The sequence below is a fragment of the Muscardinus avellanarius genome (genome assembly GCF_963383645.1).
Source record: "Muscardinus avellanarius genome assembly, chromosome: 4".
NCBI lineage: Eukaryota > Metazoa > Chordata > Mammalia > Rodentia > Gliridae > Muscardinus > Muscardinus avellanarius.
Genome location: NC_137789.1, coordinates 119,927,041 through 119,939,957, shown reverse-complemented (window position 1 = coordinate 119,939,957; position 12,917 = coordinate 119,927,041).

Sequence of the window (12,917 nt, the reverse complement as noted above, 5' to 3'; positions counted from 1 at the left end):
CTGAGCAACACCGGCTCCTCCCATCCACCACCCCGGCCTTCCTGCCTCAGTGTGTCCCAGCCATGTTGTAGGGGTTTTTCCTGTTTCCCAAGACTGAGGTCTGGGGCCTGGGAAAGGGCCACAGAGGAGCAGTGCATTCTTTTCTAACTGGAAATAACAATGCTTGGGCGCTCCCCTGGAGTGAAGGGTAGATTTTCCTGCTGTGGAGTTCAGAAGACTTGAAAGACTTCTCTCGCTGAACTACAAGCTCTCTAAATTCCAGGTCTTCACAAGTACTTTATTTTTTGATTATGGGATTGAACCCAAGGACATTCTACCCTTGAGCTACACCCCTAGCCCTTTAAAATTTTTTTTTAAATTATTATTATTTTTTGGTGGTACTGGGGTTCCTGGAAGCCCTTCTACCTCCGGGCTATACTCCCAGACCTATTTTATACTTGTTTTTTTCATTTGGAAACAGGGTCTCTTAAACCAGCGCGGCTGGCTTCGAACCTGCAGGATCCTCCTGTCTCAGCCTCCCAAGCGCGGGGATTACAAGCGTGCTCCAGCACGCCCGGCCACCCCTTTTATATTTTATATATTTTATTTTTATTTTTATTTTTATTTTTTTTTTGCGGGTCTGGGGATGGAACCTAGGGGCATTTGACCTCCAAGCTATACCTCCTGCCTTATTTTTTATTCTTTATTTTGAAACAGGGTCTCACTGAGTTGCAGAGGGCCTCACTAAGTAGCTGAGGCTGTCCGTGAACCACAATCCTCCGGTCTCAGCCTCCCGAATGTTGGGATCACAAGCGTGCGCCACCACGCCCAGGTTGTTTTTTATTTTGAAACAAGGTCTCAGTAAGTTACTGAGGGTCTCGCTAAGTTGCTGAGGCTGGCCTTGATCCTGCTGTCTTGGCCTCCCAAGTACTAGAATTACAGGTGTGTGCCACCACGCCCATCTAGTTGGTATATAATAAACTGTGGGGTTTTTGTTTGTTTGTTTTTTGGTGGAATTGAAGATTGAACCCAGGGGCATTCTAGCTCTGAGTTACACGCCCTTCTGATTTTTTTTTTTTTTTTTTAAAACAGGGTCTTGCTAGTTTGCTAAGAGTCTTGCTAAATACCAAGGTTGGTCTTGAACCTGCAATCCTCCTGTCTTAGCCTCCTCAGTATTGGGATTATAGACATGTGCCCCCATACACAGCTTAAACTGCATATTTAAAGTGTGCAATCTGCCGAGTGTGGTAGCATATGCCTAAAATCTTAGTACTTAGGGAGCTTAGACAGGATTGTAGACTTGAGGCCAGCCTGGACAATTTAACAAGATACTGTTTCTAAATAAAAAACAAAAGGTTCTGGAAATGTAGTTTAGAAGCAGAATGCCCGAGTTCAATCCCCAGTATCAAAAATATATATCTATATATTTTTTGCAGTACTGGGGATGAAACCCAGGAGCTTTCTACCTCTGAGCCATACTTTCACCCTATTATTTATTTATTTATTTATTCACTTATTTATTTATTTACTTATTTATTTATTTTTGGGGTACTGGGGATGGAACCCAGGGGCATTCTACCTCCAAGCTACACCCTCAGCCCTAATTTTTTTTCTTTATTTTGAAACTGGGTCTCACTATGTTGCAAAGGGCCTAAGTAGAAGAGGCTGGCCACACTGTGATCCTCCAGTCTCAGCCTCCCAAATACTGGGATTACAACCGTGTGTCACCACGCCCGGCTTTATTTTTTATTTTGAAACAGGGTCTCACTGAGTTGCAAAGGGTCTCACTAAGTAGCTGAGGCTGTCCATGAACCGCGATCCTCCTGTCTCAGCCTCCCAAATGCTGGGACTACAAGCGTGCGCTACCACGCCCGGCTTCAGAAATATTTTAAATTGAAACATAATAATTGTTCGTATTTATGGGGTACAGCATAATATTTCCATACATGGATAGATGTGTGCTAATTAGAGCACTATACTTGGTATATCTATCACCTTAAACATTTATCATTTACTTGAGATGGAAACATAGTTGTCTTGGAAGATGCAGTTAACTGTTGCCAACCAGGTCCTGTACTGTGCTATAGAACATTATAATTTATTCCTCCTACCCAAGTGTACTCCAGTACCCCTTAAGCAAGCTCTCTCCATCAGTCCTCTGGCTAAGCCTTACTTCCCCTGTGTGGCGCAGTTGGAAGGCGTCTTCCCGGAGGAGGGGTTCCTGGGCCCTCCTGTGGTCTGGCTCTGCGCTCTCCCCAGCACTCTAGGGCCCCCTGGCAGAGCCCTTGGCATCATTCTTACTTGCTGAAGCCTTTCCTTAGACTGATCTCTAGGAGGAGCAGAGCCTGGGGCTGCCTTCCCTGTGTCTGGGTCCTGTGCTGAGCTGTTAGGCAGGGCCTGGCCCAGAGCAGGTACTCAGTGTGTGGCTAGTCAAGGGCCTTCCAGGAGTTCAGATCAGCCAGCAGTCTCTGTCAAAGACTCTGTGTGCCCAAGGCCAAGGGTGTGGACAAGACACAGAGATGACTTGGAAAAAGAGGTTTGCAGTCTAGTAGGAGTGTGTGGGGGTGTATCATCCTGAACATACTGAAAATTGCCTAAACCTCTTCTACCCAGAGAGGCTCTGCTATGATTTGGGTGTGGTTTGAGTGTGTCCCCCAAAGGGTCATGTGCTGGAGGCTTCGGCAGTGTGCTGGGACCTTCAGGGGTCCAGTGGAAGGTTATTAGGCCATGGGGACTCAATGTACTATTGAGAGAGCAAGGGCACAGTTATAGGGGCCCTCCCACAGGTCACTCCTCTGCAGACTGGTGCTTCCCTTTCCACTTACCTGCCTTGTGATGCAGCTAGGGAACCCGTCAGGATACCAGACCTATGCCAATTAGACCCCGAGACACCAGAATTGTGAGCCAAATGCACCTCTTTTTTTTTTTTCAGGTCAGGGGATGGAACCCAGGGGCATTCGACCTCCAAGCTACAGCCCCTGCCCTGTTTTTTATTCTTTATTTTGAAACAGGGTCTCACTGAGTTGCAGAGGGCCTCACTAAGTAGCTGAGGCTGTCCGTGAACTGCGATCCTCTGGTCTCAGCCCCCCAAATGCTGGGATTACAAGCGTGCGCCACGGTACCCGGCTCAAATACACCTCTGAACTTCAGCCTGGTATGGTGGTACGTGCCTGTAATCTCAGTACTTGGGAGGCTGAGACAGGAGGATCACAGGTTTGAGGAGAACCTTAGCAATTTAGCAAGACCCTGTTTCCAAATAAAATAGGGCTGGGATTATAACTCAGAGGTAGAACATCCTTGGGTTTAATCCAAATACCACACACACACAAAATTAAATTTATTATTTTTATTTTATTTTATTTTTTTTTTTTTGGTGGTACTGGGGTTCCTGGAAGCCCTTCTACCTCCGGGCTACACTCCCAGACCTATTTTTACATTTTTTATTTGGAAACAGGGTCTCCTAAGCCAGTGCGCGCGGCTGGCTTCGAACCTGCGCGATCCTCCTGTCTCTGCCTCCCAAGCGCGGGGATTACAAGCGTGCGCCACCACGCCCGGCCTCAAAATTAAATTTATAAAGTATCCAGCCTCAGCTGTTTTGTCATAGCAACACAAAATGGACTAAGAGAGTTCCCATCTCCTCCTAAATTCCCTCTCCCTCTTGGCTGGCCCATTTATTCTTGGCTACTTGGGCTGGCGTCCTGGGGTCAGGACCCTCTGCAGCATAGGACAGCGGGGCCTGGTGCGGTGCCACAGAAAGGCGCATGGTCCGAGGGGCCATACAAACAGCAGACTTGCCGGGCTCTGGATCAGGCTCTAACTCCTCTGGACAGCTCTATGGCATGCCTAAGCTTTTAATAAATTTTGAGAATTTATTAAGAGAGCATCTATTGAAGCCTGGTATAGCATATTTGTATAGCACTTGTCTAGACCCTGTGTTCAATCCTCTGCATTGTAAACTAACTAACTAAATCACTGACTGACTAACTAAGATAAATAAGTAGCACCTATTAATAATAAATAAAAGCCAGGCATGGTGGCGCACGCTTATAATCCCAGCATTCGGGAGGCTGAGACAGGAGGATTGTGGTTTGTGGCCAGCCTCAGCTACTTAGTGAGGCCCTCCGCAACTTAGTGAGACCCTGTTTCAAAATAAAGAATAAAAAAAAAAGAAAAGAAAATAGTACTGGTGGTGTAGCTCGGAGGTAGAATGCCCCTGGGTTCCATCCCCAGTACTGCAAAAAAAAAAAAAAAAGTAAATATTTTTAATAATTTCAATAAATAATTAAAAACCACTCATTCTCAAACTTCTCTGGAAAACAAATTGAGGGTAAAGGCTCACATTCATTTCAAGGATTTGAAATAATGCTTCAAAATCAGTTACCCCGTGCCAGGCGTGGTGGTGCGTGCTTGTAATCCTAGCATTTGGGAGGCTGAGACAGGAGGACTGAGGTTCATGGACAGCCTTAGCTACTTAGTGAGACCCTGTTTCAAAGTAAAGCATAAAAAATAGGGCTGGGTATGTAGCTCGGAGGTAGACTACCCCCGGGGTTCATTCCCCATACTGCCAAAAAACCAAAACAAAACAAAAACAAAATCAGGTACCCCTGAAGCGACAGGAGACACACACCCAGAAACCTCTACTAAATGCTGATATTGGTGGCTCCTCACAGTTTCCCAGAAACTTAGTCTTGTCATCCCAAAGATGTTTTGTTACCGGGAGATAACACTGTCACTCCTATGTGACAGTACCATGCCCATCAAAGATGCTTTGGAAAAGCGGGATGCCTCAGAACCCAAGTGCTCCCAAGCTGGCCCCTGACGGTCTCGTCCCTGTAGGGAGGACACAGTGGAAATGGCTTCACACAGGTGCAGGAGAGCCAGGGCTGAGGCCGGGCCGGCGCAGCACTAGGACCCAGGGGCCGAGTGTGGAGCAGGGTCAGGGGAGAAGTTCACAGCCAGAACACAATGTTCTCAGTGTACCCACAGGAAACCCTGAAGAAGAGAGCCGCACATGGCCTCGGCTGGGTGTGTGCTGCTCTCAGCCTTTTATTCTTTTTCCTAACCTCAGTCCCCACTTTCACATCCTGTAACCTGCAAAGCTGCGCCACCCCACCCCTCTGGGCTGGTCCCAGGCCCAGGAGAGCAATCAAGGCAGGAAGCCCAGGGCCTTGCCCAGTTTCACCATTTTCAAATACGTTTGCTTCTAACCTCGGTTTCCTGAATCGACCCTTTGTGATGGAAACTTTTTACAGTGCAGAAGGCAGGCACCGGACAAAGCTGCGTTTCTAGCCTTGGCGAGGGTCTTGGCCCCAGTGCAAGGGAAACAGCTGATGGCTCAGTACCACCTCCTCCCTTCCTCCCTTCCTCCCTGAAGGCCAGGCCCCACCTGGGCGGGCCAGGGCCTCCCCTGCTGCTGCATAAATCAGAAGGAACTTGGAGCCGCCTGGGAAACCGGGGCCAAGTTCGCTGCAGAACATCCTATGATGTGGTTCCTAGTTTTTATTTCCACGAATGCTATAATATGTTGTCCCACCAAGCTATTTTTATTGAATGAGAGAGAGAGAGGAAAAAAAAAAAAAAAAAAAAAAAGCAAACCTCTGCAAAACTAACGGTCTGGTTACAGGGAAGGACAAGGTGAACTTTTCACTTCCTTTTCTGTAGCCTATCAACTCAGCCTGCGGTTTGGTGTGCTATATTCAATCTCTCTCTCTCTCTCTCTCTCTCTCTCTCTCTCTCTCTCTCTCCCTCCCTCTCTTTCTCTCATACTGGGTACTGAAACCAGGGACAGTCTATCTGAACATGTAGTTCAGACATTCTGGACTACATCCCCAGCCTTTTTATTTTATTTTAAGGAACAGAGTCTCCATTAGTTGCCCAGGCTGGCCTTGAACTAGTGATCCTCCTACCTCAGCCTCCAGAGTGGCTGGGATTTCAGGCATGTACTATTGTGTGTTTGTGTGTGTGTGTGTGTGTGTGTGGTACTGGGGATGGAATCCAGGGACATTCTACCTCTGAGTGACACCCCCAGCCCTATTTTTTATTCTTTATTTTGAAACAGCCTCACTAAGTAGATGAGGCTGGCTTCGAACCTGCGCAATCCTTCTGACTTGGCCTCCCAAATGCTGGGATTCCAAGTGTGCGCTACCACGCCCAGCTTAGGCATGTGCTATCTTGTTTCTGAAGCTAAAAGAACAAGGCCCTTAAGTTTTTGTCACTTATGTCAACTCTAAGTTGCATGAGGCTCTCAAGAAACCTTTCTAGACAGTTATCACAAGGGATTATAAAATGAAGACCCACTGGCCTTCTACTCATCCCTAGGCAAAGGAGAGTCCAAGGATGAGCAGGAGAGTCCACCAGAAGCCCTGTGGATGCCCAGCCCAACTCTGGCTGTGCTATTAGTAAGAACTGGGCTGCGTGTGACAAACTGCATTTCTGGCCCCTTAATGAAGGGCCTGGAAATGACTTAGTGCTTAGGGTCAGCTCCATTAATAGGGCTCCTCTGCTCTGACATTTCAGAGTCCTTTCCTAATTATCGGTTGGTAGAAGTCTTTGTAGCTAGCCAGCTGTGGTGGTACAATCTGTGATCCTACTAAGCAAGAGGACCACAAATTCAAGGGCAACTTAGTGAGAATCTATCTCAAAATAAAATAAAAAGGGCTGAGATTATAGCCCAGTGGTAGAGCAGTTGCCTAGCATGTGAGAGGCCTGGGCTTGATCTCTAGCACTGCTAGAGAGAGAGAGAGAGAGAGAGAGAGAGAGAGAGAGAGAGAGAGAGAGAGAGAGAGAGAGAGAGAGAGAGAGAGAGAAGAGGAGAAGAGAAAAGAGAGAAGAGAGAAGAGAGAAGGGAGAAGAGAGAAGAGAGAAGAGAGACAGACAGGCGCGCGCGCGTGCACACACACACACACACACACACACACACACACACACACACACACACACAGATTCTGTGTCCTGTTCCTGACCTGTAAAGAGATTTGATCCCAGACTTGCCTAAGCTCAGGGATGCCCTTCTTGGGGATCCCCAAAGACCCAGGTTCTAGTCTTGTTTTTTCCCAGCGTGCTGTGGGACTGTTCAAGTCACTTTCCCACTGGAGACCTCATTACCTTCATTTTAGGAGGGCTGGGTTAGACCTGTCTGTTATGTGTTGAATTGTGTCCTCCCAAATTCCCATGTCGAAGTCCTCATCCCAGTACTTCGGAATGTAAGTTTATTGGAGGTAAGTCTTGACAGAGGCAATCATGTTAAAATGAGGTCAGTAGGGTAGGCCTTAATCCAGAAGGACTGGTAAGTCCTAATAAGAAGGGGATATTCACACAGAGACATTTATAGAGGGAAGATTATTTAGAGAGATGTTGGGAGAAGACGGCATCTACACACCAAGGAGAGAGGCCTGGAATGGAGCCTTCTCTCACAGCCTCAGAAGGAACCAACCATGCTGACCTCTTGATCATGGACTTCCAGACCTTTGTGGCAAAAGAAGTTTCTGTTGTGCAAGCCTCTTGGCCTATGGTTCTTTATTATAGCAGCCCTAGCAAACTCATATGGTAGTTAAGGGTCCTTCAGGCTCTTGAGCTGCAGGGTTCTCTGGGCCACCCCTGCCATGCCTTAGTGGCTTCCCATCCCACGTGGCCTTTCTGTTACCCCTCTCAGTGTGTGGGAAGTGCCTGGCACAGTGCCTACCTACGGCCACTGCTCACTAACCACTGTGACCGTTCCTAGAGCTCCCAGTGCCTGGGTGCTGCTCGAACCTCCCCTGACACCCTGACAATGAGAGGTGTGCGTTCCCATCCCCGCCTTCATTATGAAAGACCCTCCCCCATCCTCAGCATCCTTTAATCTCAAAGCATTCAGTTGGCACCTTCCCAGAGCCCAACTCTAATGGGGGCTCCTTTGGGCCACAAAATCAGCAGGTCTAGAAAAAGAGACTGCAAACACGCAGAATGGGAGACTGCTTCTCTGTCTTTGGGTACAAAATTCCTCTCTGCCCTTGGACAAGCTCATTCCCCAGGATCTGTAGACCACTGGGGCTAAGTCTTGTTTTTTTCTTTTGCCTAGCGAGGACCACCCCTGGTTGGCAGGGTTCTGGATCTGCCTTGACCACTGTGGGTGACATGGGTCTGTGCTTTTAGATGCAAGGTGCTCCTTTCTTCTAGATCCTTTGTCCTCTCTTTATATTCCGGGATAAATCTTCCTCTCTGTGAAGAGATGGCATAGGACGGTGTCCTGTGTTTTGGGCCTGAGTCCCTGGTTCTCTGGGGGCTGCAGGGTCTGTACTCCTGGCTTGCTGGAGGGTCTGCTCTTCCTTCATATCATCTGGAATGCTTCTGGGAAGCATTATCTTGCTTTGAGTACTGAAGCTAGAGCACAGGACGAGTCTCAATTCTTCTCTGGGCAGTGACACTGGCCTGGGGCGGCAATGTCCTAAGTTGTATATGTGCAGTTTTGAGTGCTAAGTGGCTGATTCTGTAGAGTATTCCAGACTGGCTCTGTTTTGGAGACTGCAGAGAGTTCAGTGGGTACTGTGAGACGTGAACAGCTCCCAAGCATGACCTTTTGGTTCGCTAAACAAATGAAATGTCTATGTTTGTGTGAGTTTATCTTCAAACGTATTCTGGGAGATTTCAGAGGAGGGAGGAAAAGGAGAGAGAGAAAGGGCTTGAAGCCGGGCGCGGTGGCGCAGGCTTGTCATCCCAGCATTCGGGAGGCTGAGACTGGAGGATCATGGTTCGCAGACAGCCTCAGCTACTTAGTGAGGCCCTCTGCAACTCAGTGAGACCCTGTTAAAGGAAAAAAAAAAAAATAGGGCAAGGGGTGTAGTTCAGAGGTCAAATGCCCCTGGGTTCCATCCCCAGACCCGCAAAAAAAAAAAAAAAAAAAAAAAAAAAAAAAAAAGGGCTTGAGATTGACTGCAGGCTTTCAGCTCCAGGGAGGGAGGAGAAACCATCTGGGGGAAAAACATCTCTCCACCATGTCTACACACTTTAAATTTGATCGTTCCAGGCTGCCTCTTATCCTGGTGTTGGCGTAGAGCCCAGAAGGGAGGTCCCTTCAATAATTCTGAGTTTAGGATATATGCTTTTCCCTAAAAGCCAATAAATAACTACAAAGCTGTGAACGCTTAGTTTCTAGTCAGAGCAAAAATACCATTTCCTACCTAGTGGTCTGCACACATCACACTGAAGCATTAGACCAGCCCACAGCGCTAACCCTCCTGGTCCGGAGGAGCCTGCTTTCCAAGTTATTGAGAGACTCAGGATTCTTGGCTTCTTTCTTCGGTGGCCCCTGACTATTTCAGAGAAACACTCTGTTGATGGAAAGGGGAATGCAGTGGACACAGTTTGGAACAATGTGCTTCTTGCATCCTTCCGAGACTTCTCGCCCCTCCCCGTTTATGTCCCATGTTCCGGCCACACAGAGTGACTTGGAATTCCACAGATGTGGCCTGACTCCTCACATGTTACTCCCTGTCCTTGGAACGCCTCCCCTCTCTGCTCAGCTAACTTGGACTCGTCAATCAGAGGCCAGGCTCACCTCCTCCAGATTTTCCTTGTCGTCTCCCATCATCCCCGCCTCCAAGTCCTCGTGGCTTCCACAGCTGCCTGGATAGACCAGGGCCATGGACTTATCACATACCCCATAACCCCCCCCCCATGTCTGTTTACTTGTCTCCTTTTTCCACTGGTCCACGTGGCTTCCGGATTGGACTTCATATGGGTCACCTTCGATTCCCAAGCCTTTCTGGATGCCAGAAATGAGGCTGGGGAGTCTGTTTTATTATCTGGCTTGATTATGAGGCACAGCCAGGTCTGGGAACTACTTATCACCCTATCTTTTGTTTGTTTTAGCAGTGCTGGAATGGAACCCAGGGCCTCATGCATGCTAGGTAAGCACTCTCCTGCTGAGCTGTGTCCTCAGCCCCTGCCCACTAGTGCCATAGAGGCCCTTAAAATGTTTCTGTCTGGCAAGCTCTTCTGGTTTTCACTTCCCTCCCTCAAGAGCCTAGACCAGTAATTTGCTTGTGCCCTTGCCATTACCATGCAAAACCCTGACCACCAACTATTTATACTTTTCCATTCCTATTGGCAGGCTGCTGGGAGCTGCTGTACTTCCCCAGAGACTGTGCTGGTGCAGTTCACGGACTCCCCCTGCAGCAGGCCCCCGAATGGGCCCGTCGATCCCTCTGACCCTGGGTCTACTTCTGACCCCGTTCCCACTGGGTCCTGCCTCTTACCATGGGCAGTGGACCAGCTTGCCTCCTTCACAGAGAAAATAGAAGCCATCAGATGGGAACTCCCGCTTCCTGCCACCTCCCAGCACATCGACCCACTTCCTCCTTATTCTTTCTCCTCCCTCACTCCAACCAGGTTCTGTATCCCATCTCCTCCCACTTGCTCAGGGAACCTACCCTGCCCTTTCTCTTTGACCTCTCCCATAACAAAGGAAAAAACAAACCTCTTCACTGTTGGCACCCTCTGACCCTCATTTCTGCCTTCCTTTTTGGTTGGAGGTCTTGGAGGTGTTCTGTACCTGGCCCATCTTTCCCCTTCCACTTGCCCCCCGCCCACAGCCCACTGGCCTCTAATCCCTAGATGGTCGCGCTTAAAACAGTCTCTTTGGTAAGACCCAGAGGCCATCTCCATCCCTTGTCTCATTGAATTGCCCGGCTGCACCACATTCTGCTACTCGCAGCCTTCTCAGATCTCCTTTCCCTTTGATTTCTGTGATGCCACACTCCTGGTTTCCCAGCTGCCTCTCTGGTGACTTCCTGCCAGCTGCTTTCCTGGAATCCTCCTCCTCTGCCTTCCCTTACAGTAAGTTTTCCTGGGGGATCCCTCCTGGGTGTAATCCTTTCCCCATGCTGTGGGATTTCCTCTGGCAAAGTTCATCCACACCCTATATTTGGTTTGATAAACACCTTTAGGTTGGTGAGTCCCAAATCTTTTTTTTTTCTTTTTTTTCTGCGGTACTGGGGACAAAACCCCAGGGGTATTCTACCTCTGAGTGACATCCCCAGCCCTATTATTTATTATTTATTTTGAAAGAATCTCAATGAGTTGTGGAAGGCCTCAGTAAGTAGCTGAGGCTGGCCACAAACGCAGATCCTCCTGTCTTTGTCTCCCAAATGCTGGGATTACAAGTGTGCGCCACCACGCCCAGCTTAGAAAGTCTTGAGTCAGGTGAAGTGGCAATGCTTGTAATGCCAGCTACTCAGGAGGCTGAGGCAGGATGATGATCAGTTTAAGGCAGTCTGAACAACTTAGAGAGAGCCTGTCTCAATTTTAATAAGGGCTGGGTCCAGGTGTGATGCCCCATGCTTGTAATCCCAGCATTTGGGAGGCTGGGACACAATGATCACAGTTCTCAGACAGCCTCACTTACTTAGTGAGGCTCTTTGCAACTCAGTGAGACCTTGTTTCAAAATAAAGAAGAAAAAAATAGGGCTGAGTGTGTAGCTCAGAGGTAGAATGTCCCTGGGTTCCACCCCCAGCACTGCAAAAAAAAAAAAAAAAGACTTTTTTTTGGGGGGTACTGGAGGTTGAACTCAGGAGTGTTCTACCTCTGAGCTATACCTCTAGCTCTTTTTTTTAAAATTTTGAAACAGGGTCTCCCTAAATTGCTGAGGCTAATTTTGAACCTGCAATCCTCCTGTTTCAGCCTCCCCAGTACTGGGATTACAGGAGTGAGCTGCCATGCCCTGTTCTTTTTTGTATAATCCTTGAGGTTGTTGACTGTGTCTTGTTAACATATCCTCAGCATCTAGCAGATGCCAGACATAGAGTAAGTGCTCAATAAGCATCTGCAGAAAGAATAACAGCCATCTGGACAAGACCACCTCCTTTTTTTTTTTTTTTTTTTTTTTTTTGGTGGTACTGGGAATGGAACCCTTCTACTCCGGGCTACACTCCCAGGCCTATTTTATATTCTATTTGGAAACAGGGTCTCTTAAGCCAGTGCAGCTGGCTTCGAACCTGTGTGATCCTCCTCCTGTCTCTGCCTCCTAAACACGGGGATTACAAGCGTGCGCCACCACACCCGCCACCACACCCGACAGACTACCCTTTCTGTAGGTAACAAATTGTACATTGTCTCATTACCTGCTCCAGACAACGTGTACCAAGGAAAGAGGCTTATTTGGGAAGACGACTCCTCCCTGGGAAACTTGAGCGTCTGAGAGGTGGACACCGACACTGTGGATACCAACACCTGGCGCTACCACCTGGCCTAGGTGCAGGGGCCCGTGAGGTCAGGGAGCCACCAACTGCACTTGCCTTGGCTCAGCACGTGGTCGGTCATGCCAGGCAGCGCTGGGCTGGAACAGTTTCCACCTGCTCCACAGCCCCCACCGTCAGTGCACCAGCATTACAGGAGCGGTGTGCTAAGGCCGCGTTCCAGTCTTGCCTCTGCCCACCAATTATCTGAATGGCCTCAGGTATGACTCCACTATGAATTTTGCACTAGAAATAGTAGAGTTGCTAAAACAGGTAAATGCAAATCATACATCACTTCTTTAACGAAGCCCTATTATAGGGATTGATATGTAGTTTAGTGGTAGAGCACTTGCCCAGAATGCATGAGGACTTGGGCTCAATACAAGTACAGAAGAAAAAAAAAATAGGCTGTTATATACCTATTATTATATCCTAGGTACTGAGGATCCAGCAGTGAATGAATCAGACTAGACTGCAACTTCCTGGTTGTAAGTAAGGGGGGACTAGATGGCCTCTCCCAGTTCTAACACTGAGACGACCCACATCCCTTAGAGCAGACGCAAAGAAGTTTATGCACAGGAGGCTCAGGGCAAAGCATCTCCCGCTCCAGGCCCCGCTCCTCTCTCTTGGAGCCACCTTCCTTCCAAACTCCGCCCTGGGAAAACAGGAAAAGATCTGGCGTCATTACACTCTGCCTGCAACCCAAGACTGAACTCTCCCAAGGATCT